The sequence below is a fragment of the Papio anubis genome, chromosome 14, assembly GCF_008728515.1.
Source record: "Papio anubis isolate 15944 chromosome 14, Panubis1.0, whole genome shotgun sequence".
Classification (NCBI taxonomy): Eukaryota; Metazoa; Chordata; class Mammalia; order Primates; family Cercopithecidae; genus Papio; species Papio anubis.
This window is the reverse complement of record NC_044989.1, coordinates 79,255,976-79,281,996: the sequence shown is the minus strand read 5'-3', so window position 1 is coordinate 79,281,996 and position 26,021 is coordinate 79,255,976. Positions and strand designations below refer to the sequence as shown.

Genomic DNA, 26,021 nt, shown 5'->3' with positions numbered 1-26,021 from the left:
TGGGAGAAACCAGAATTTTAACACATGGAAATTGACTGTTTCAAAGGTTGAAAAAATGCTTAGATGAGATAAGGAAGGTGTTAGCTAATACAGCTCTGTCAGAGTAAGACTCACTGTTAAGGTGACATGCAAGGAGTGACTTGAAGGAAACAGGACAGATAGCCACGTGGCTATGTGTAGGAAAGAAACTCCAGGCAAAAGAAACAGCAAATGAAGGAGACTTAATGGAATGTTTAGGGTGTTCCAGAAACAGCAAAGAAGCTAGTATGGCTGATGCACAGAGCCCAAGAAAGTAGGTAAGATATGAAAGACATGTCGGTGGGGATCAGACCTTGATGATGTAGTGCTCTGAGGTCACTGGAAACTTTTGAACAGGGGAATTTATGATCTAACTTATGTTTTTAAAGGTTCTCTCTGGCTGAATGTGAAGAAGAGATTCGCGGAGGCAAGTAGTGGTTGGGGGGGTACGTGGCCAGGGGAGGACTTCATGATAATCGAGATAAGAGATGAGGGTGGCTTTGACTAAGTGGGTACAGTCTATGGTAGAACCCACCGAAAGGGTAAGTGGAAGAGTGGAGATGCTATTTGCAGATCAAGTGGAACATGTAATTCCTATGACTAATAAACTCAGCTTGGAGGACACATCTTATAGTGAAAGACAAACATATAGGCATTTTAACTTCGTACTTACTGGCCTAGGAGTTAAGCCAGCCTCTCAGAGTAAGATTTGAATTTTTATAGAAAAATATTTAGCTAGGTTGCCTTTGCTCACTGGCTTGAGGAGAGTGAGGAAGGAGAAAAGAAATAGATTACAAACCCATTCACTCCATTTTGTGGGAGGATTTATCAGGTGAGACTAGAGGCTAAGTGTGTGATTATTTTGTTTGTTTAATATTTTAATATGTGTTTATTTAATATTTTTATATAGAAATCAAGAGTACAAAAGAGGCAGTCCATTGTAACACACAATGAAAATGGACATGTTTCCTTCACTATCATATTAAGTAACTCAGTTATAAAATTTTGATTTATAATTCCAGCTACTCAGCTCTGCTGGCTTATCTGGTCCCTGAGACAGGAAGATTTTCATTATTTAAAAAATGTAATTGGGAGATGGAGGTTACCACCTGAATTCTTTGAGTTTCTTATTTTACATAATTCATAGGGTAAAAAAATGGTTTAGAAAATGGACTGGTATGTTTGATTGCACCTGGTTGTCAGTGGACAGAACACGTTAATGACACACAGTGAAGGCAGAAAATAGTACGTCTTGACCCTAAGGGCACTCCTAAGGAAACCTTCTAGCTTAGTTGTGTTCAGTGGTCAAAAGTAATGAAAAATTCCTCAAATACCAGAATCACTAAGGGCTCACACCATCCAGGAATAAAGTTTTGAGTCACTTCATGTGGTGGAAATAATTTATCCTCCCAAAACCATTTTCCCTTGCATCTTGGATGCGTGATTGCTCTGCTAGACACATTATTTTTCAGCCACAATTCTTATCAATGTAATGTCTTTTCAATATCCTTCTTTTTTTTTTTTTTTTTTTTTTTTTTGAGAGGGTGTCTCGCTCTGTCACCCAGCTTGGAGTGCAGTGGCGCGATCTTGGCTCACTGCAACTTCCGCCTCCCAGGTTCAAGCGATTCTTCTGCCTCAGCCTCCCGAGTAGCTGAGACTACAGTGCATGCCACCACACCCAGCTAGTTTTTTGTATTTTTAGTAGAGACAGGGTTTCACCTTGTTAACCAGGATGGTCTCGATCTCCTGACCTCATGATCTGCCCACCTCGGCCTCCTTTTATTGAGATTTGATTGAGACGTGAAAAACTTTACTTAATGAATGTTCACAAGTCAATGAGTTTGCAGAGAAGTATACACCTGTGAAACCATCACTACCATCAAGGCCATAAACACACCCATCGCTTCCTAAAGTTTCCTTCTGTCTCCTTTATTATAATAATAATTATAACAACTATTGTTATTATTATTGTCTGTTAAAAACACACATACACACAGATAATAGGATCTACCTTCCTGATGTTTATGTTGCAAAACAGAAGCTTTATACCCTTTAACCATCATCCCCGCCATTTATCCTTCTCCACTAACCCTTAGTAACCACCATTGTTCTCTCTGCTTCTATATGTCTGACTATTTTAATTATACATGTAAGTAATATAATACAATATTTATCCTTCTGTGACTGGCTTATTTCACTTAGTATAATGTCCACCATTTCCATCCATTTTGTTGTAAATGGCAGGATTTATTTATTTATTTATTTATTTATTTATTTATTTATTTATTTTTTGAGGCAGAGTTTCACTCTTGTTGCCCAGGCTGGAGTGCAATGGCACGATCTTGGTTCGCTGCAACCTCCCCCTCCCAGGTTCAAGTGATTCTCCTGTTTCAGCCTCCTGAGTAGCTGGGATTACAGGCACCTGCCACCATGCTTGGCTGAATTTTTTTTTTGTTTTTTTGTTTTTTGTTTTTTTAGTAGAGACAGGGTTTCACCATGTTGGCTAGGCTGGTCTTGAACTCCTGACCTCAGGTGATCCATCCTCCTTGGCCTCCCAGAGTTCTGGGATTACAGACGTGAGCCACCGGGCCCAGCCAGGATTTCTTTTATTTAAATGTTTTTTGGCTTATTTATTCTATATCACAATGCATATTTTGTAGTTGCCAATTTTTAATCTTAATTTACATAGCCCTAATATGATTTCTTAATTTCTTTTTTTTTCTTATTTCAATAGGGTTTGGGGGAAGAGGTGGTGTTTGGTTACATGAATGAGTTCTTTAGCGGTAATTTCTGAGATTTTGGTGTACCTATAACCTAAGCAGAGCAGGATTTCTTACTTTTTAAAGACTGAATAATTTTCCATTGTATGGATATATCATATTTTCCTTCTTCAAGAACCTTCTCACCTCACTGTGACTATCAATCCAAAGCTATTATACCCTGAGCCATACCCAATTCCAAGAAATTCCACTCCTGAAACAATGGCATTAAAATCATTCAGCCTGGGTTTGAAATACCCTACAACTATCTGCCCTGATTTCCCCCTTCTGAAATAAGTGTTTTTCAAGGTTGTGTTATCCTTGGTAGGTTTAATTGGTTTAGCTTTCCATTATCCGCAGGTTTTCCTAGTGGTCTTTTGGCGAGGTGAGAGTTGACAAATGGAAGACTATTCTTAAACTTGGTTCTCTAGCCCTTCCCATAATTATGTCAACTTAAACTTCTCAACTTCATTTATGCTTAATTAGCTAGCTTCTATTAGTTTGCAGCTAAGACACTTGCTTGATACACTCATATATGGAGGCTGAAGTAGGAGGAACAATTGAGGCCAGGAGTTCAAGACAAGCCTGGGCAGTACAGCAAGACCCCATCCCTATATATTTAAAAGAAGAAAGGAAAACCTCATTAAATTGCATACAAACAGTGGCTGAGCAAAGCAATCACTCCATTGTATCCGTCAAAGGTAAGGCATGCTACATGAAATGAAATCTTTGTCATAGCAAGCTCTTTAAAATATCAATTGTGCAGTGGTGCATGCCTATAATCCCAGCACTTTGGGAGGCTGAGGCAGGCAGATCACCTGAAGTCAAGAGTTTGAGATCAGCCTGGCCAACATGGTGAAACCCTGTCTCTAATAAAAATACAAAAATTAGCTGGGCGCAGTGGCGGGTGCCTGTAATCCCAGCTACTCGGGAGGCTGAGATGGGAGAATCGCTTGAGCCTGGGAGGCAGAGGTTGCAGTGAGCTGAGACCATGCCACTGCACTCCAGCCTGGGCAACAGAGCGAGGCTCTGTATCATAAACAAAACAAAACAACAACAAAATATCAATTGTGCCCGGTAGAGAAGTGCTGTAGGTACCTTTAGTTTGCATAAATAAGAAAAAAGAAAAAGAGGAGCAAATAGAGAGCTCTCTCAAGACAGCGGTGCCTTACTAGTCCTTCTAGTGCCTCCCTCCCCTTTATCTCCTCACCTACTCTTATGACTGAAACCTGAACTGATGCAAATGTTCCAAGCACACCACAGTCCTAACTGTGGGGGCTGTTTGTCAGAGGTAATCAGTAGAGAACAAATATAAATCCTAGGGAGAACCTTCGTAATAACTCATGTTCGTATATTGTCTGACTTCAGTGTTTCTGTTCCGTTCACAACAGGTCTAATGGGTAAAACAGACTGTTAGCAGGTTGAAAGGACAGCATTTGAGATAGTTGATGGGCAGGAGAGAGCACTTTGGTAGCTAACATCATTTTGCCTCTCTGAAGGTGGGTAAAGAATGAATCGACAGAGCTGTGATGCTGCTTTTCCTGTAACTCATATCATATTTGACAAAAACTGTCTGAACCCCACTTTCAGGATTTAAGGAGGATCAAGCAGAGAAAAGTCTCCAGAAATGTAAAAAGCTTCTGTTGTTTGAAAAATAAGGACTAGAGTGAAAAATTAGAGCAACTGGGCTGCTCTTTTATCAATGTATCGTGTAGCTTGGGAAACATTTTCTTCTGTACAACTGGTTCTTTCCTCAGCTCAGTACTACTTTGCTCTGTTTTATCTTTGTTATTCATTAGTTCTGGTCTTTTCTTCTGGATCACATATCACTAAACATGTTGGCTCTGGGGTCTCTGTCCTTCATGTTTGTGATATGCTCTTTCATGGATTTTGACTCTCTTGGAGAGAGCTCTTCAATGGATCTTCCATATCATCAAGTCTCTTCTGTGGAATCAGTAATGCTTTTTGCTGATAAAAATATTAATTTAATTCTATAATTGTCCTTTGACTTATGCTGCAACTCTTACCTTACTTATCTCCATTTTCTTTCCTTTTCATAATTTTCCGGTTGCTTTAGTAACCCCAGATGCCTGAGGTTAGTAAGTTTTTGGGGAGACATAACCATTGACCATCGCGGCAAAGGAAATCACATCTTTTCTGTTGCTTTTTGAGATGAAGAAGCCTTCTAACTAGGGATCATGAATAATCTGTGACTGTTAGTTTGTATCCTCTGAGAAGAAGCGGACCCCAATATGGAGTTAAACATGAAAGAAATTTGTTAGAGAAAACATCTGTGAAGAAGAAATGGGAAGGTGCTGAAGAGGATGGAGAAAACCTTCAAGCCACATTCTTAATGCAAGTCTGATCCCATTGAAGGAGAGACAGAAGGAAGGAGGCTTGGGCAGGAAAAGTCTCAGACTGTGGCACAGTTCTCAGTAAGTGTCAGCCAGGCCAACTGGAATTCCACAGGCCAAGGTGGCTTGCCAGAGGAGTCCTGTATCTCCTCTGCACTGGTGTTCCTGAAGCTCTTAGGCATTAGCTGGGAACAGCTCATGGGTGTGAATGCAATAGTAAAGTCAGAAAGGCAGCTGCTGGGGTGTCCTGTCAGTGATGCTTCCACTTGGGAGAGCTGAGTGGCACATTTCCATGCCTGTCACAGAGACTTCGTTCAAGCTCCTTCCTTGTGCTGTGCCAGTGATAAGATTGGCACCTTTCCACTGGCTTTCTGCCTGGCATAACTTTCAGGCCAATCTTGGCAGCACCATTCCTTTCAAATGCTGCTTATTCTCCCCAGCAAAGTGGAAGTCCAAGAAGGGCTGTCTTGATGTCCTGGGGCTGCTTTTGTGTCTTTACCACTATAATACTGCAGCTTTCATGAAGGTCTCTGAGAAAGAAGGTTAGAGTAATGTCTAACAGTTTTTGATTTCAAGTAAAGAAGTCCTAGGTTCAAGCCCTAACTCTTCCATGTACCAGCTACTGTGACCTTGTTCAAGTGATGTCACCTGTCTAACCTTCATAATCTTTGTGCCAAAATGGGTCATAAAACCTCTTAGAGTTGTAAGGATGAAGTGAATACATGTATCAGCACCTCATGCAGAATGAGCATTCAATAAATATTACCTATTATTGTTTCCTAATGCTGCTGCTTTTCTCAGGATGACAGATTCTAAACTGGTCTTTAGTTCTTTCTTTCCACATTTTTACTTGCACTCTATCTATTAGAAGTCCCAACCTCTAGAAGCAATTACCTAATATCATTCATATTAAGCACAAAACAGAGGACTTGGACATGGGAATGTCAGATATGAAAGTCTATAGTCTTAAAGGACATTCTCTTTACCTTTCCTGTGGTTTTGGTGTTTGAATAGTATTGAGTCATCTTTTTCTAGATTGCTGTGGTGCCTATACCACCTTCCCCAGATCACCCCCCAACAACCACCACTGTTATGCTCTGTCAGTCTAGATAATAAAGACCTGGAGTGTGGGGATTTGTATTTCTGGCTTCATATTATCTGTGAATGTCCAAAGTCCTTTAGAAGCAGAATATTTAAATCTCAAATGACCATTTCTGGGTTCCATACTCATGTGGAGGGAGAGGTTATTTTCTCAAGATCTATTCAAGAATTGAAACAATTGCATCCATTTTCTGATGTGAATTATGTAATATGTTTCTATAACTCTAGTTTGCTAGGACATCTAGGACTGGCAGGCCTAACATGAATGATATCCTAGATGACCAGTTTCTTGAAGTGAGAGATCATGTACACTATTATTTCTCAACAAGGTGCTGCTGACATTTTGGACCATATAATTCATTTTGTATCATTGCAGAACGTTGCAAGATAATTAATAAGCATCTTTAGCTCCTACACACAAAGGTCAAACAATGCTTTCCCTACCTTATTCCCCAAGATACTATTTCCATACATTTCCTACCACCTCTGGGTAGGTGTGCTGCAAATATTGGTTAGTGCCACTGGACAGGTTAAGCAATCATTCAAGGAAGGGGAAGGTCAGTTTCTAAAAGTGAGTCTGATATAATTGATGGGAACAGAGCTAGATATTTGCCTGAGATATCAGAAAGATTTTGAAGGAGGTTGTGCGATGAAAAGGAATGGGAAAAAATCTTATCGTCAAATATTACAGGTCTGATTTATTGGTTAGACTTAGCAATGCATTCTTGCCAATAAAGTATTAGGTGACATCTGGGAAGAAGGGTGCTTTGTATTCTTTTACGTGATTTTCAGTGAGGTGTGGCCACAAGAGGAGACAATGGACAGGCTCGAGAAAAAAATGAAGTTTATTATACCCACAGTTTCTAGAAGATGGGAGGCACAACATGCCACACAGGGTCACACAGGCAAGACACCAGGGTGGTCAAAGGGCAGAAGACAGGAGTGAGAGGATGGTTTCAGCCATTGCATTTATTGGGGTCAGCAGGAAAGGCAAGGCAGGGCAGACTGAATAACTTAGGATTGGCTAGTTTGAATAACTGGTAGGCTTTGGGCTATAGGGTGGTCCCTAGTTGCCTGCTACTTGGCCCTGGGATGATTAAGGCAGAAGACTGTTACCTCTTGGCGTGATGGGCCAGGTAGAGAAGGTATGGCTCTGGTGGTTACTTTGTATATCAAAGGCATGCTTCTGCTGGGTCCTTTACTATCTCTTAGAATTGGCTTAACCCAGGGAGAGGCAGTCTCTCCCCAGCTAGGAAGGTTTTTTAATGTGTTAAAACATCATATTGTATTTATGCATCAAAATATCACCCTGTGCCCAATAAATATACACAATTATTATGTGTCAATTGCACATGATAACATGAGATGGGAAGGGAAGGAGAGAGGAAGAAAAATTGGATAAAGGGTATAAAAACACAGCTTGATAGAAAGGAATAAGTACTAGTATTCCACAGTACAGCAGGGAAATCATAGTTAACAATAATTTATTGTATATTTCAAAATAGCTAGAAGAGAAGAATTGTAATGTTCCCAATACGAAGAAAAGATAAATGTTGGGGGTGATGGAGAGTCCTATTACCCTGCTTTGATCATTACACGTTATATACAGGTATTAAAATATTACATGTGTTTTGTACAACTATTATATATCCATAGAATTTTTTAAATAAAATTATAATATGCAGTAAATTAAAAACATACCCACAATATAATGGGGAAAATTCCAGGGCAGATCTATTAGCAAAAATGTAATTGTATGTAAATTTAATAGAGTATTACTGTAATCTGAGGCCACTAAAATTTCCATAACCACATTCAGCTTTTCTCTGGTGAAGATCTAAATAAGTTCCAGGTTACTGGATGGGTTTTCGGAGCCTAGACAGTATTTTTCCTCCCTGAGGGCTAGTGCTTTGTCAGAAGGTTTTTAAGTTCCCTGAACTTCAGGTGTTGTTTAAGAGAAAAGGGTCCATAGTAAATGTTTGAAGTTTAATTAGGAAATTCCTGCATTTTAAATTCCTCCTTGTTCATGCTATTTGTCGGAGTACTTGTGTGAAGGAACTGTCCTGGGAGAAAGGGAAAGAAAGAATCTTTTATTAAAATTGAAAAACCTTCATGTTTGTCATTCATATTTACTTGGAGATCAAGTATGAAAAGTTTTAATGTTGAAGAACTTTCCACCAAGTTTTTATGAGTAAGTAAAGCAGGGATATGAAATTGAGTTGTAACCTTAACTATAAAGTTGACTGTTGCAAACGCTATTATACCGGGATTCTGTTATATCAGTGGTTTTATTTGCACATTCTCTGCTGTATATTAAAAGCTACCTTTCTCATTGTGCTTATCTCTTAATGGTAAATAGTTTCAGAATATCCTAGCTGTTAATAGCAAAAGTTTATAGAAAATCTTCCTCTCCCAGGGTGATGTGGTAAAATTAGTTTCATTATCATTAGTTTGCTCATTTAAAAAATGTTGGAATGCTTGATGGTGGTAGTAGTAGGTAGGTATCAGCCTCAAATATTCCCTTAGTTGTGCTGTGCAGAATTTCAATTGTATAGGCTTCTTATTTGAGAAATGTTTCACTTCCTGGCAAATTTAAATAGTCATTTAATGCTATCCTTATTGAAGAAGGCCACCTGGAAATCATGCTCATTTCATAGTTGAATGTCTGCATTGCTGCCACTGCTGCTGTTTAGAGTGGAAGGAACTGATACTATGAAGTATCAGTGAAAAATCCTAAGCTAAGGATCTGAGTGTGTTTGCTTATTTTTTTTTCTTTCCTCCCTTCTCTTTGATTTTATTCAAATGTAGTTGCTCTTGATTTTCCCAATATTGTAATTTTCATTGTAGTGTCAAAATCTTGGATGTAAACTAAATGATATAAACATGTAGGACATTTTTTGTCTGAATACCAGCTACTGAGAAAGATTATATTTTTTTTCTGTGCTATTTTCTCATTCCTCAGGGCAAAATATTTTCTAGTTAGGAATGAAGCTCTTTGAAGAAGGACAATGTTTTCTACAGGTTTGTTGAATTAAAACATTAGCCAATTAGAAAAAATAATCACCATTATTTAAAATAATATAATTACAAGTGTATGTTACTTGAAAACTGACATCTATTTGAAATGCCAACATTTTGAGTATATTGAGATGATACAAATATTTAAATATATATTTGTTAAAAAATAATGAGAACATATGCCAGTATTTTTTCTTCTGTGGTCTAATTACATATAAGCATATTCAATAGGAAAAATAAAATTTATACCTTTATTAATATTTCAGAAAAGAAAGACATCAATGTAATATTGTGAGGTTGTAGGGATTGCAATAACAAAATCTCGTTATATGCTAAGAGTTGAGTTATATACATAAAGAGAACTAAAAAGTTGTAATCAAATGCAGCATTTTAACCAATTTAATGTAAATAAGAAAGAAGCAGTGTTAGAGCCCTTTATTCTGAGCTATCTCCGAATCTCAACTTTAAGTCTCATTATCAGAACTGGGTAACAAGTGAACCCTTAATCTCATAAGAATGAGAACCCACGTGTTATTTAGAAGTGTTGTTTAATCTCTAAGGAATTTGGGATTTTCCAGCTATCTTTCTGTTACTGATTTCCAGCTTAATTCCATTGTGATCTGAGAGCAGACATTGTATGATTTCTGTTCTTTCAAGTTTTTCAGGTGTTTTTTATGACCCAGAATGTGGTCTATGTTGGTGAATATCCCTGTGAACCTATGAATAATGTGCATTCTCCTATTGTTGGATAAAGTTGTCTATAGATGTCTATAGACATTCATCCAGCTGATGAATGGTGTTGTTGAATTTCACTGTGTCTTTATTAATTTTGTGTCTGTTGGATCTGTTCTTTTCTAATAGGAGTGTATTGAAGTCTCCAACTATAATACTGTATTTATATATATATATATCTTCACAGATCTATTAGTTTTCTTTCACATATTTTAGTACTCTGTTGTTAGGCACATACATGTTAAGAATTGTTATGTCTTCTTGAAGAATTAACCTCTTTATAATTATGTAGTGTTCTTTATTATCCCTGATAAATTTCCATGCTCTGAAGTCTGCTGTAACTAAAATTAATATTGCTATACCTATTTTCTTTCAATTCTTGTTTTTAGCTTGGTATAATTTTCTTTATCCATTTACATTTAATCTATGTGTGTTTTATATTTAAAATGGATTTGTTTTAGACAATATATAGTTTGGTGTTCTTTTGTTTATCTTCTGACTCTATCTTTTTATTGTGTGTGTGTATAAATATATATATATGCATATGCATATTTATTTTTTATTTCAATAGCTTTGAGGTACAAGTGGTTTCTTGTTATATGGATGAATTATATAGTGGGAAACTCTGAGATTTTAGTGTGCCCATCAGCCATAGTGTTCATTGTACATAATATGTATTTTTTTATCTGTACGTTTCCTTTCACCCTCCCCCTTCTGAGTCTCTAAAGTTCATTATATCACTCTGTATGCCTTTGCATACTTATAGCTTAGCTCCCACTTGTAAGTGAGAAAATAGAATTTTTGGTTTTCTACTCCTGTGTTACTTTACATAGAATAATGGCCTCCAGCTCCATCCACATACTGCAAAATACATTATTTGGTTCCTTTTTATGCTGAGTAGTGTTCCATGGTGTGTGTGTGTGTGTGTGTGTGTATAATGTTTTCTTTATCCATTCATTAGACAATCAGCACTTAGATTGGTTCCACATCTTTGCAATTGTGAATTGTGCTGCTATAAACATACATGTGCAAATGTCTTTTTAATATAGTGATTTCCTTTTGGTAGGGTAGATACCCAGTAGTGGGATTGCTGGATCAAATGGTGAATCTACATTTAGATCTTCAGAGAATCTTCATACTGTTTTCCTTAGAGGTTGTACTAATTTACATTCCCGCTAGCCATGTATGAGCGATTCCCCCTCATCCACACCAACATCTATTGTTTTTTGACTTTTTAGTAAAGGCCATTCTTGAAGGAGTATAGTGCTATCTTAGTGTACTTTTAATTTGCATTTTCCTGATGATTAATGATATTGATCATTTTTTCATATGTTTGTTGACCATTTGTATAGCTTCTTTTGAGAGATGTCTGTTCGTGTTCTTTGCCCACTTTTTCATGGGATTATTTGTTTTTTTCTTGCTGATTTGTCTGAGTTCCTTGTAGATTTTGGATATAGTCCTTTGTTGGATGTGTAGTATGCAAATAGTTTCTCCATTCTGTGGGATATCTGTTTACTCTGCTGATTATTCCTTTGGCTGGGCAGAAGCCTTATAGTTTAATTAGGTCCCATTTATTTAGTTTTGTTTTCATTGCTTTTGCTTTTGGGGTCTAAGTCATGAAGTATTTACATAGGCCAATGTCCGAAAGAGTTTTCCAAACTTTGTCTTCTAGAATTTTCATGGTTTCGGGTTGTATATTAAAGTATTTGATCCATCTTGAGTTGATTTTTATACAAGTAAGAGATAGGGGTCCAATTTCATTCTTCTACATGAGGTTTGCCAGTTTTCCCAGTACCATTTATTAAATAGAATGCCCATTCCCCAATTTATGTTTTTGTATGCTTCGTCAAAGATCAGTTATTCTGTAAGAACCTAGTAGAGTTCCAGGAGGTAAAACTCAAAAAAACACTGGAGCTCCCAAATGACTGGGACTCCAAAATGACTGACCACCCCTGGAGTTTTTATGTCTCAGACTTGTCTACACTGAGCCTCCAACTGTGTGTCAATTACAGTTCAGGACTTCCTGCCTGGCACTAGTTTCCACAGATTTTCAGCTCATGAGTAAAGGGAAGCTCAGATTTTCACCTGAAATTCTGATAATTTAGTCTGCTGAAATAAACTGACAATAGACAGATTAATATTAGAAAAGGCATAGAAATTTCCTATGTGCAAGTGCACAGGAGTAACACAAAATATGAGACTCAACAAGGGACCAGATGATTGAAGCTTAAACATCATCTTCATAAAGCAGAGGAAAGTGGAGGATATAGGCAATTTTTAGAAGAAGAATAAATTATTTTTAGGGGAGATGAATGGGCCTAAAGAACAAACAGAAGTTTGAGACAAAGTTCATCTGGGTTCTGAGTGTGGTGTCCACATCAGTCTTCCTTCCTGGAATATATATTGATTTCCTCTAATTAATGAAATATCTAAGGAAGGGTATCACAACAATTGGATATTTCCTGAAAGATTCAGTCTTTAGGCAGGTAGGGTAACTTCAGAGAAAGCCCTTCCTTTATTTGCTATTCCTCAAGTGCTTTGAAGTCCAAAGATGCATGTTTTGGGGCATCATTTTTAAGTCCCCACTAAGGTTTCTGCTTCAGTAAGTTTTCATTGTCTCTGTTTACCTGTTGGTCTCTCTAATTTGGGAGACAGGGATTTGTCCTATGACCTCATGTCTCTGATGAATCTAAGACAATATATTCAGTTTTAGTGTGTTCAGCTTTTTATTTGTTATTAGGATGAAATGGTGACTTCCAGTTTTTTTACATATGAGACTGGAAGCTGAAAGTCCCACTGCTGTTTTGCAGAAATTTAATGATATGTCTGTGAAGGATTAGGACTTCTGGTTTTGGCCTCAGTCCAACAGAATAAACCCTTCCTTGTTTTTGGCTTTATAGAACACAGCCTACCTACTTCTTCCCCATGTTGATAAATAAAATCTACATATGATATGCCCAAACAGTGTACTTGGAAACTTCCATATGATATGCCTGATCAGCATACATAGAAACTTCCATATGACATTGCCAATCAGAGAACATAGATTCTTCCGTGTGATATATCCGGGCAGTATACAGAGAATTCTACTCTATGACATACCCAACAAGTGTACATAGGACCTTCCACGTGGCATGCCCAACAGTATACCATCCATATAACATGCCCAATTAGACACATAAATTTAGGTCAATAGTCTCATTTTCATGATAAGACTGTTGGGAAAGCACTTTAATAGGGAAAGAGAAATCCTGCTAGAATGTAATCAATCTAATCCTTCCTTCACAATCATGAACTCATATCTAATGAGCAATAGGTATGCAAGGAACAGAAACAGCAAAACAGAAAAGGCCCAAGACAAGGAAGCAGAACACAGACCTTGAAAAAAATGAATAAATCACACATTAAAAGATGTGTTTTATTATTATTATTTTAAATATGGAATGCTTCGTGAATTTATGTGTCATCCTTGCGCAGGGGTCGTGCTAATCTTCTCTGTATCATTCCAATTTTAGTATATGTGCTGCCAAAGTGAGCACAAAAGATGTGTTTTTTTTTTAAAAAATAATCTACTTAGTCTCTTCACAGCTACACAAGAAGATATTGCCTTTTTAAAAAAAAAATAAAATGGAATGCATCAAGAATTTACATGCCACCTTGTGCAGGGGTCATGCTGATCTTCTCTGTATCATTCCAATTTTAGTATATGTGCAGCTGAAGTGAGCACACATATTGCAGTTTTAAAGAAAAGTAGAATGATAAATTAAAAGGGGCAATGGGAGAATAAGAAAAAATTCTTAGAAATTAAAAGTATGTGATTATCAAAGAAAAATCAAAAGAACACTAAAGCATTAATAAAATAAAAATCTGTCAGAACAAAAAGAAAATGCAATATATTCACTCTAGCAAAATTTCAATCAAAACAGTAGAATGAAATGTATTGTCTTCAAGGTTTTTAAAGTAAATTATTTTAACTAGCGTTCTGTATTTAAACTGAGTAACAATTAACCCCAAGGACAAAATTAAGAATTTTCTACATGCAGGATATCATAAAATTTACCTTTAATGCACTTATTTACCAAGAAAAAAATAATTGAGAATATGTCCTAGGAATAGGAAAATATAATCCAAATATATAATCAAAAAGATAAAAACAATTATGTATAATTATGAGAGGAGAGAAATGAAAGGAAGCTTAGAATACAAGGTGTGCAGTTGGCTTAGACAGCAATTCATTAAAAACACAAAGTGAAATTGTGTTCACATTAACAAATTATATATTTGAAAGCTGAATGAACTTAGTGCTATGGTGCAGGCATAGTATCTTTTTTTTTAAAGTGGAAAAATGTAAACAAGGCATTGAAATTTCAGGAAAACCGAAAAGTTGTTTGAGTAATTGGAGGTCTGATTTCTGGCGGGGCGGGGGGGGGAAGTCAATTTTTTAACCTGGTAGTATTCAATCCATGCTAGAGCTAGCAAACAATTGGGAAGTGGAGAGGAAAATAAAGAGAGGTAAGGGAATGTGGTGCCACTGAAATTTTTTTTTTTAATTTTCTATGGCGGGAATTGAAGACACATTTTGTAGAAGTTGACCGATTAAGAAAAAGAAGTTGCATTGTATTACCTATCCTAAAGATAGAAGGCGATCCGAACATTCTAATATCAGTTGCCAAGACTACTGGAGCATAGGGAAGAGAGGTATTAGAAATGTAGGTGAGCTAGATTTTTGTATTTCAAAGCAAGGAATCCATAGTTATTATTAGGTTTTAGCTAACCCAAAACACATACGGAAAAAATATATAGTATTTGGAGAGAAACAGTTGAAGATGTTTACCTCTAGGGAATGATAATTGGAAAGAACATAATAATTTTGTACCATCTGTTTAATTTGAGTTTGTTTTTCTTTTTTTTTTTTAATCATGTGCATTTATTATTTACTGTAAAAGTCAGGGTCCTGTCATGAAGTGAAGGTGTATTCAAATTGAGTAACCCATGGAGCATTTAATTAAGGGATTATTTATTATAATTTTGGTTTCTCCATCTCTACAAACAGTAGATAGTGTTCTATCCTGGCTTAGTAACAGTAGGGGCTATTACACCTCCTAGGTCTAAAGAATCGGAGGGAGTGGTCACCAGAACTGGGAATTATTATAAAAGCTACATGGATAGAGCAGCCTGACAAGAAGGTGGCATGTGCAAGAGAAATACAGCTAGTCTATAGTGACATGGAAGAGAGGAAAGACACCAGTGGAATAATTACCCTGACTCCATTCTCCTTTCACTTTTCATGTTTTGCAGGTTCCTCCCATGACTGACAGCTTAGAAGCCAGAGGTCAAAGGAGCCTATCAATCAATGCACTCCACGCAAATATGTCCAGGGAGCAGGATAGAACAAGGTATAAAAGGGTGGAACTCTATCTAGAGGAGCAAAATGAAGATATCTAATACATTGACATTAATACAATATGTACAATGTCATTATAATGTGTCAAAATTGCACAGAAAAATAATCACAAAATAATCAATGTCATAGTCAACTATTGGTGGTGTTTTATGCCAGGTGCACTTTAGCTGATTAACTGGAAGATTTGAGTGAAAGTACTTTTTTTGTTGTTGTTGAGAAAGCGAGAAGTTAAGGAAACATCTGAAGGGCAATGGGCAAGTGATGCCTGCAAGGTACTGGCAGAAGATAAATGGTATGTTATTTTAAGCCAATAGAAAGCTTAATCCTGTGAGGGAAACTCTGGGAAACGTACACCATATGAGTTAGAATTACTCCAAGAATGAGGGAGCTAGGACACTTAGCTTCCTGAACCACTGGGTGTGATCTGCCCCTATAGGCAAAGGACCTTCCTAGGATCTAGAAAAAAAAGACTGAAGGCAGCTAAATGTAGATACTGGCCATTGGATGTTGGCCAAAGCAAAAGGAAGATCTGAAGGGTAAGGGAAGGACATTGCTGGTGTCTATACTTCTGGCCAATATGCCACAAGTACAAATGCACCAGTTACAGTGTTAAGCATAACTGCTTGAATTTACAACCAGCTTTTGAGGATATCGATATGGAAAGTGTTCTTAAAAGTCGCATCTTATTGTCATGACAGCAAAGATAATTATATAATTATTATTTCTGGCAATTAAAAAAACTGTTTTGAAATTATTTGAGTCACATTTCGTTTTCATATTTTTGACAGTCTGTAATTTTAGAATAAACACTCTCAAATACATCATTTGCCATATTTTAACACATTGGAGTTACATAATCTGTGTATCAGTATACCAGAGTGAATTTGGTTTTGTGAAGACCTCAGAAGAAAAACTTACCTGCAATCTCCATGTCTAAACCTGAATAGGTGAAAATGTTCCCTTGATTAGGAAATGTGTAGCTCTGCTGTGTTTATATTTGTTTGTTTTAAATGCAGGCTCATGAATGTCTACTTATGTAAAACTGTACAGTTGAGTGCACTTCTGTATTATGACTTCTCTGTGCTCAGCTCAATCCCAGATAGGGCTGAGGAGCATGCTTGAGACTCATGCCATCACCCTCATGAGACAGCACATAAATGTATAACATGTTTACTCATGTCTCATAAGACCAAAGTTTGTTTAACACTTTTTTTTTTTTACATGCTTAAATGTTTGTGCTCGGACTTTTAGGTTATGATACTGAGTTTTGATTGATTCTTTTCCTAGTGTTGCATTTTAAGAATGTGTTTTTTCAGATGAATTGAAAATCTTACCATTGTTTAGTTACTCAACTAATATGTGTTGAATGCATACTATGTGGAGGAAACTGGTCTAGTGCTTGGGATTCCTCAGTGAACACAAATGATAAACATCCCTGATCTGCTGCTTACGTTTAAGCAAGGAGGCTGAGTCAATACATCATGAATATATATAATACATTAGAAGGTACTATATGCTGTAGAAAAGCGATGACATAAAGCAGAGGATATTGGAAAAGTTAGCATCAGGGAGCAGGGTATAGTATTAAAAGGTCAGAGTGGGCCTCATTGCAAAGGGTAGATTTGAGCAAAGACGTCAGAGGTATAAGGAAATTAGGCATGTGAACACCGGAGGAGAAAAACATTTTAGGCAGACATAATAAATAATTTAAAAACTGAAAAACAGGCTTGTATCTTTAAAAAGTGTTTATCTTCTGGTCAAAAGTGTCATTGTAGTTGTTTGTTGAGAGGAGACTGTGGGAAAGGGTGAGTGGAACCAGGGAAATCAGTTAAGAGGTAGTTTTATTAATCCAAGAAAGAGATAGTGAGAACTTAAGTTAATTTAAAATGAGTACTGTTTGCCAGGGGAAAAAAGAAATTCTAAAGAAAAATTTGCCCGTGGGCCAATTAAGTCAATCAGGCTTAATATGAAATAAGCATAAAGGCATCAGTTCATTTTCAGCTCACGGTGACCAGTTCGACTGGGGTTTCTAAAATGACAAGAGAGATTCAAATGCCTCAGCTGGCTTCCAAGTCAAGAAAGTATGACGGTGGCTGTTTCTCATTATGGTTCTCTTTTTAAGGTGATAAAAATCACCTAATTAGTATGACTTAAATAAAGGATTTTTAAAACTGACAGACTTCGTTTTGAAACAAATTAATTGAGTGTACAAAATGACTCTGCTCTTACCTAGTTTCTCAAGCTGAGAACCAAACTGCTAACGTGTATGGGAATATAGCACTTTGCTGGGATTTTTATTTTAATTTAAAAATTTTGAGTCTTTCTTGCTATTGTTGCTGTTTTGATGAGTGCACAACTTGCCAGTGTATGCTGTGGAAAGGCTAGGAAACATTTCAACCAAGTCCCTCATCAATGGGAAGGACTGCTTTGTACTGTACAATGGAAAATAAATTCTGCCTATCACCTGCTATGGGATACTTATAAAAATTTGCTAAGGATCCATTCACAGAGAAATTCCCAATGCATTCTAAGAAGAATCCTATCAAAATGTAAAAGTAAAAATAAAAACTTCAACTAGATAAAAACACATCTAAATAATTATTAAATCGAATCTGAAATCGTCTCAGTGATTTACAAAAGGATAATAATGTTCACAACACTTATTATAACTAAGACTTTGGCCAAATAGTAAGTAAAAGAATAAGTATAAAAGTTTTCCTACTAAAAGGCAACAAAAATAAATGTTAAAATATTGAATCAAGGCATTATATTCAAAGACAAAATAAAACCTATTTAAAATAAGACAAAGAAAAAAGAGAAAGAAGTTTTATAAATAAAAAATATTATTCAAAAACAAAACCCAAGATCCCATAGTAAATTGTTTAGCAGACAAATGAAGCACATACTGAAGCTCATACATCACCAAATAGCCTGACTAAAAAAAACAGTAAAATAAAATAAATAATGAAGGGTGTGTGTGTGTGCGCGTGAAAATACACAAAAATTTACAAAATTGTAACTGAAAAAGGATTACAATAACAAATATTTATGAATTTAATAACTATTTAGACATGTACTTTATACCTAAGCTAATATTTTTCAAAATCTGGATGACATGGATGATTTTCTAAGCACTGTAGAAGTTTTCTTTGATAAAAATCCTGAAGCAGCCAGTAATTATGGAAGTAATTAAGAAAGTTGCTAAGTAATGAATCTTCTAGTTCCCAAAGTTCCAAGCCCATATAATTTCATGGAAAAAAATGTCATATTCTATTCAAAATAATTCACAAATATTCAGAAAGAACGTGCAAAAATTCTTTTACAGGAGATAGTGTGGCACTTATTCCCAACCTTGACAATAAAAAAACCAGAGCAAAATCATCTGTGCCTATAGCCAGATAATCCATCAAAACAAAACAAAACAAAGTAATAAATACACGTAAAAGATGAGTCCAACCATAATATATTATCCAAATCACCACACTTTATTGAAGGATACAAAATAAGAATTGAGTAAATGGAGAGACAAATCATATCTTTCTATGGGAATCCTCACTACATTAAAGAAGTTGGTCCTTGTGAAATGAACTTATATTTTATTATAAAGTAGAGTAATTTTAGAAAATTACCCCAAATTACTGTGTGACTACTTATAACTACAAAGGGATGAGAATTGTCAGAAAATATTAGAAGAGAAGAATAGTAATGGTTAGAGATTGACTTTAAAAGATCAAAATATATTATAAAACCACAATAAATGTAAAGGTATGCTTTTGATGACATAATAAATAGGTGAATCAATGAATCAGAATTGAAAATGAAAATACAGATACTTAAATTTCTGTTTCTGTCAACTTTGCCATATAAAATAGATAACATTTAAAATTTGTGGTTAAAGAAATGGTGACAAGACTGTCAGCCTAGTATTTTGGGGGGTAAATACATTAAATTATTATTTTGTGTATCTCTACAAAATATATTTGAAATTGAAATAGATTAAATATATCATCAAAACTTAAGCATATTAGAAAATAGTTAGATAACTAATGAAAGATCTTTAGCTTCTAATCTATATGGGGAAAAACTAATAGATTTTGTAACATAAAATAAAAATTTCCACGTGAAGTATAAATATACAAAGTAAATTCAAAACGTAACAATCCCAGAACACATATTTGCTACATATTTAATAGAGGATTCATATTTTATTCTAATAATTGCAATAATTCTTCCCCTAATCCTCCCCACATCCTTGGAGCAAATCTTCCTACTCAGTGTTCTCTGGAGCTCTGATGTGTCATGATGGGTTTACCAGTAGACTGTGATATTGATTTCCCAGGACACTGAGCAGGGTCTGAAGTAGCCAACTGCAAAGAGTTTCATATTTTACCTCATAGTTTGTAGGAGTATTATGATTTCTTTGTGTGCCATTATGTGAAAAAGAGTAAGGAATACTGCAGGATTAGAAAATCCTGCTCAACGGCCGGGCGCGGTGGCTCACTCCTGTAATCCCAGCACTTTGGAGAGGCCGAGGCGGGCGGATCACAAGGTCAGAAGATCGAGACCATCCTGGCTAACATGGTGAAACCCGGTCCCTACTAACATTACAAAAAAATTAGCCGGGCGCGGTGGCGGGCGCCTGTAGTCCCAGCTAGGCGGGAGGCTGAGACAGGAGAATGGCGTGAACCCGGGAGGCGGAGCTTGCAGTGAGCCGAGATCGCGCCCCTGCGCTCCAGCCTGGGTGACAGAGCGAGACTCTGTCTTTAAAAAAAAAAAAAAAAAGAAAGAAAAGAAAAGAAAAGAAAATACTGCTCACAGCCTGACATTTATAGCTCTAAAAAACATCTGATTTTGTTCCCTTGATCACAGATGACTGGGTTTGTGTCAACTTTTGAATCAAACTGAGCCAACATCATATTATCTTTTTGTGGAAATTTGGAATTGAGAATTAGAGATTAATCCAAGCAACAAACTTCAAGGACTCACAAGCTATAGGACTATTCAGAGTTGAAGCCAAAATTTATATCTTGGCAACCCCAACCGTACAAGAGATGAAGATTTGGTTTGTGAAGAAAGTGCAATATTCTGGATCCAGACTGCCTAGTTCTGAATCGCATCTCTACTACTTATGACTGGTATAACCTTAAATAAAAAACTTGTTTCCTCATCTTTGGGGATCCTAATAGTCCCTACCTCATAGGACAGTTGTGTGGATTAAATAAATTGCTTTATGAAAAGAATGTAAATGTGCCTAGCAACACTTTTAACCATGATATAAGTATTCCTACTATAATGTTGTTATTATTACCATTGTAGGTGGAGGAACAAAGACTTGCCAAGAAAATTAATCTTCAGAGAGAAAACGTGGAAAAACATACACAAAAAGGGATTCTTACACTGTGAGAGAGAGGTTTCTTGAAGTCTTGTAAGTTCTGCTATGTGGCCAGTGAAGAAATAGGATAATGCATTGAATGTATCACTATAATAACAACTTCTTCTTTTTCTACCATCTACAGAAAGCTTCTTTGAGCCAAATTGAATAGAATTTCTATTTCTTGCATTGGAGAAAGCTGGTAATTTTTACAAATCAATTTTAAAAAGATGAGCCCTCTGCCCACCCCAAATGTACATACTTAGCAAAAGGAGGACAATATAGATACAGGTTAATAATATTTAATGAAAGCAATGAGAAATAAAAATGCCATCTTACTTTTTAAATATCAAATTGGAAAACAATCTACAGACTAACACTTATGTTGATTAGGGGATAGGGAAATTAGCCTGCGCATGTAGCGTTTTCTCACCAGATAATTCCACTTTTGAGGAATCACTCCAGAGAAATAAGATGCTCAGAAGAGGCTAAACGAGAATAGTCCCTACAGTATCATTTATAAAGTAAAACAACAAATCGAATATTTAAAACCATTGAATTAAAAAATTGTGATGTATTCTGTGAATATTTTGCAGCTTTAAATATGAGACTCTGATTTGTAAATAATTTAGTATACTTTCAAAGGCAAACCTGATCTTAGAAGACCCTATGAAAAATAGATTTCTCTAAATTGTCTGTGAATACATATGTGCAAACACACACGGACACATAAATGAATACACATGCATACATATGACTATCAAATATATATTTAAACATATACATAACATATCTACATATACATACATATATGTGGGTATGTGAGTGTTTGTACATTATGTGTATTTACATAGAGAATAATTTTGTAAAAGCATATACCAGGGGTTGGTAAACTACTTCTTTTAGTCCAAATCCAGCCCACTACCTGATTTTGCAAATATTGGAACACAGTCATATTCATTTGTTTATGTATTATCTTCAGTTGCTTTCATGCTACAGTGGCAAAGTTAAGTTGTTGAGACAGAGATTGCATGCCTGCAAAACAGTAAAATATTTACTATCTGGACCTTTGGCAAACAGAAAATGCCAACCTGTATTATAAAACCAGAATGTTGTGACTATGGTGATGAGATTTCAAATGATTAAATTCTTTTCTTTTTTCTTATGTATAACACAATTTATATGTAGATAATTTTCTTGGATAATAACTTTTAAAAATGAATAATAACTAGCTAACTATCATTCATTTAGAATGAGAAAGACTGCTATAATTTAATTTTTACAAAATTGAAAAAATTTCTACTTGGTTTTATGCATGTACTAATTCACAATGAAAATGTGTTTTGGAGTTTTATAACCATATGTGTCATGTAAACAGCTGCAGCAGCAACAACAAAACTTTGTAGTTCTAGCTTCATGTGTTTAATAGAAGTACCATTTGCAAAAAATTCATGGAGATGATGTGTTTTTGAGGAACAGAACATATATTATCTCAGTTTTATTTAAAAATATTTTTGTTTTCAAAATATCGGATTGTCTTAATGCTTGTGATAGAGAGTTGCCTCTGAGGTCAAGATGTTTTTGAGGTTGCTATCTATAGAAGATTTTCTTTTGAAGAGATCTGAATTTTATGCAGACACCAAAAGATCTGAGATGGCAACTTGAAGAGTTTTATATTATAGCATTGCCTGGCAAGAGAAAATAGATACTAGCCAAGAATAGCATCTGGTTGATTTGGGCTAGATTATGCTTGTTAGTTACATCAATTACTCTTGTTCCAAATCCTTTCCTAAGTGGTCATGCTGTCGTTTCTTAAATTCCTAAGGGAAGCTCTCCAATGGTAAGAAGATGGACTGACAGCCTAATGTTCCATACGGTTATTATATTCCGCATTATGAACAATGGTAGGCAGATTGCAATAATCTCATGTGAGTTTTGAGAGTGATTTCGTTTTTCTGAGGGTATTGAGTTTGAGAATTGAGGAGGGGAGGATCAATCCCTGGGGCTGAAGTTAATCACAGTCTAAAGTGTTCATGATCATTAAGATGTAGTCAGTGCATAGGGGAAAAATGTGTTGTCATTCCAGAATGTAAAATGAAGATCACTTTTTCAGAGTTATTATTAAGTCAACACTTAATGGGTAAAAGTTTCTAGCACCCATTATAAACCACTAGCATACCACCTTGATTTAATGATAATCAGTGAATTATTTCATATAAATAGAGATTGCAGTTACAGTAAAAAGAGCAAATATGTAAAAAAAAAAAAAAAAAAGGTTTTGGGAAGGAACGAATAGTATTTTATATGTCAAATTGTATTGAGGGAGAGACGCTGAATCTCATAAAAGTAAGCAATACAGTCATTGTAGGCCTAAGTTGGAAAACAGATTTCGTTTCTAAATACAATCTGTTGAGGAGCAGTGTTCAGTTGGCAGAGGGTATTGGAGATGATTGTCAGGCTCCTCCCAGGCTCACTGAGAAAGCATGCCCCGATTGATTAGTGATACTCCCAGAGTGTAAGGGGAGGGATTGTACATGAACTACGTCTTTGCTAACTTTCCATAGAGGTAAAATTTGCAATGAGTCAAAGAGAATGTCCATGGCCTAGATTATATGAATCTCTTAGGTCTAGCCTCACTCTTCAACCAACTTGTTTTCTTTGCTCCACAAGCAATCATGTGACTAATGTTGGCTTCTCAGGTACTAACTTGCTTGGAGAAATGATACTAAAGGAAGAAAATATGAGTGTTCTGTTCCACAAAAACAAATCAGCCACCTACCCACCCCATCCGCAAAATTTAAAGAATAAAATTAATCAGGGTGTTCTGTTCACTGCTCTCATGGATCAGAGGACAATTTTTAATAATTCTGTTTGGTCCTAACTTGGTCAGGTAATGAAGCTTTTTTTCTCTTCATCCAACTATCCAGATGAGAAGTGGACTGATGGCCAGTGCATTTCTTCCTTCAAACTTTCATTGTGGCTCAAATGTGGATAAAAGTGTTTTGACATTGACTCATAGCCTCCAATTACTCCCTCCAACACGGGACCAGAGGAGAAACCTGAGACAGGTCCATCCTGATACTAAAGAAATGAAAACCTTACCACAGGGTCATTGGCCAATGATGCTTTCAGGGAAAGATTTTTATCAAAAGGGGGAAATGTGAAAGTTGTCAGAATAAAAATGGAGTCACTTGTGTTAACAACAACAGCCCTGACAAATAGAGTAAGAAAAGGTCATGAAGAGAGGGTTCTCATGCATAAGCACCTAATAACAGGAACTATCACAAAAAACTCTACTGAAACCACAACGTTGCACAAAGACAACTGCAACTTTACACAAAAAAAGTACTTCTGCAAGGAAGCTGGGCATGGTTGTTCATACTGTAGACTTTGGGAAGTTGAGGTGAGAAGATCACTTGAGCCCAGGAATTTGAGACCAGCCTGAGCAACAAAATGAGAACCTGTCTCAAAAAAAACAACAACAACAACAACAACAACAACAAAAAACCCAAAGAAACAAACTAACAACTTTTGTGAGGACATCTGTTCAGCCACTGTCTTTACAGCTTCAAACTGGCATTACTCTTGTTATTGACCCTTATAGCCAAGGATATTTATCTCAAAATAATTATTTAATTCTTCTATTTTTTGTCTTTGTTTATCTCCCTGAATATGCACATAGTTTATTATGGCACATGTATTCTCATTGCAATGACCTATTTTGGAAAAATATTCTTTTCTTTTAGAGACTCGGTCTCTGTTATTAAGGTTAACATTCCTAACTTCTTAATACCTAAAACTGTTAGGTATTTCTTTTGACCTAAGGTTTACATGAAGCAATTAATGAGGCACTAAAGGGCACCATGAAACAAGAAAGATTGGGGATATCTGCACATCTGCATTACATTAACAGTCTCATTTATGCCTTTTTCTTTGGTGTAAACTTGTCTAGCTTTGGTCTCTTTCCCAAAGGTCCAGCAGGCTAACCATGAACAACGGTGTCTGAAGCATGGTCAGTTCGGTAGCATCATTCAGAGTTCACACTGGCTGGCTGCTCTGATAAGACTCTGCTTGGTAGCCTGTAGTATTTCAGTAAAAGCCTACCATGACCTTCAGCCCCCAGCACAGTACTCTCTCAATAAGTACTTTCTGGTGGACATGTATTTGTTGTATAATATAGCTTATGTAGATAAAGAAGATCTAGGATGTGTGTGATCAGTAAGTTTTTCTTTATAATAAAGTGGGGTTTTTTTTGCTTTCTAATTTTCTGTTATCACTCCACTGATGTGGAAGACGGAAGAGACAGTGTTCCCTCTCCATCATTGGTCTTTCTTTGTTTTTTCCCTTGTGATCAAGATGTGTCCATCCTTGTAGCTAAGGCCAGCTTAATTGCCAGAAGAGTTTTGCTTATGACTGTAGAATGCAGAACTGGATGGGATCTTAGAGACTGCTTAGGTTCCTCCCTTCATGGTTTTTTTTTTTTTTTTTAAGAAAGAACTTAAAAATTGAGGGCTTTGCTCATGGCCACTTAGATTCCTATTTTCACAGCTGGAACATATACATAGCTCTGATTTCCAGTTTGATACTCATTCGATTACACTGCCACTGGTTTCCAAGTGAAATTTAAGCTTATTTCAGTCTTTTCAAAATTCTTGCAGTTGATCAGCCATAATTTTATTCCTTCAGTTTGAAGCAGCTTATTGCTTCATGTTTGAGAGGAAGTCACTATTTCATCCTGAAGATGGTTCTTTTGTAATGGCAGGCTAACAAACTTTTCTGTTGGAGTTTAGGAAGTGCTTGTGAAAGAGGGGTGCTGTGTGCCATAAATATAAATGGTTATATTCTACTAAAACAAGCTATAGCATATCACATCTGATATTTTTCGTGAGTTTGCATATAGATAGTATGAATTAGGAAATGCACTTTTTTTGAACTCTACAGCTGTTCATAAAATTGTCACAGAAATTTGCATTTAAAATATACATATAGGGAATTTGCACACATTTATGGAGCTCTCTGAGTCCTTAAGGGGTAGAATTTAATACCTGCCTGCAAATACTTGGTTATATGCTAGCAAAAGAATGGATAGCTGATATATGTGAGCCTTACTTAATTTGGGCTGCATGAGCTTTAATAATGGACAGGTCCTTGGAATTGACGTAATAATTCTAAAAATACAGGATAATATTATACTTTTTTTCTTACAATATAGCAAAGCTAATAACATATTATTGGGTTAAGGCGATTTCTATGACTTCACAGTT

General features: G+C 36.1%; 2 non-coding genes across 2 annotated transcripts; both read right to left on the bottom strand.

Annotated features, from left to right (window-relative positions):
- Positions 1-13,414: 13,414 nt before the first annotated feature.
- LOC116270478 lies at positions 13,415-13,521 on the bottom strand. The gene has a single exon (XR_004178505.1). It is a non-coding gene; the product is annotated as a U6 spliceosomal RNA (small nuclear RNA).
- Positions 13,522-13,603: 82 nt separating this feature from the next.
- On the bottom strand, positions 13,604-13,709 carry LOC116270489. Its single transcript, XR_004178516.1, has one exon. It is a non-coding gene; the product is annotated as a U6 spliceosomal RNA (small nuclear RNA).
- Between the last annotated feature and the right edge of the window lie 12,312 nt (positions 13,710-26,021).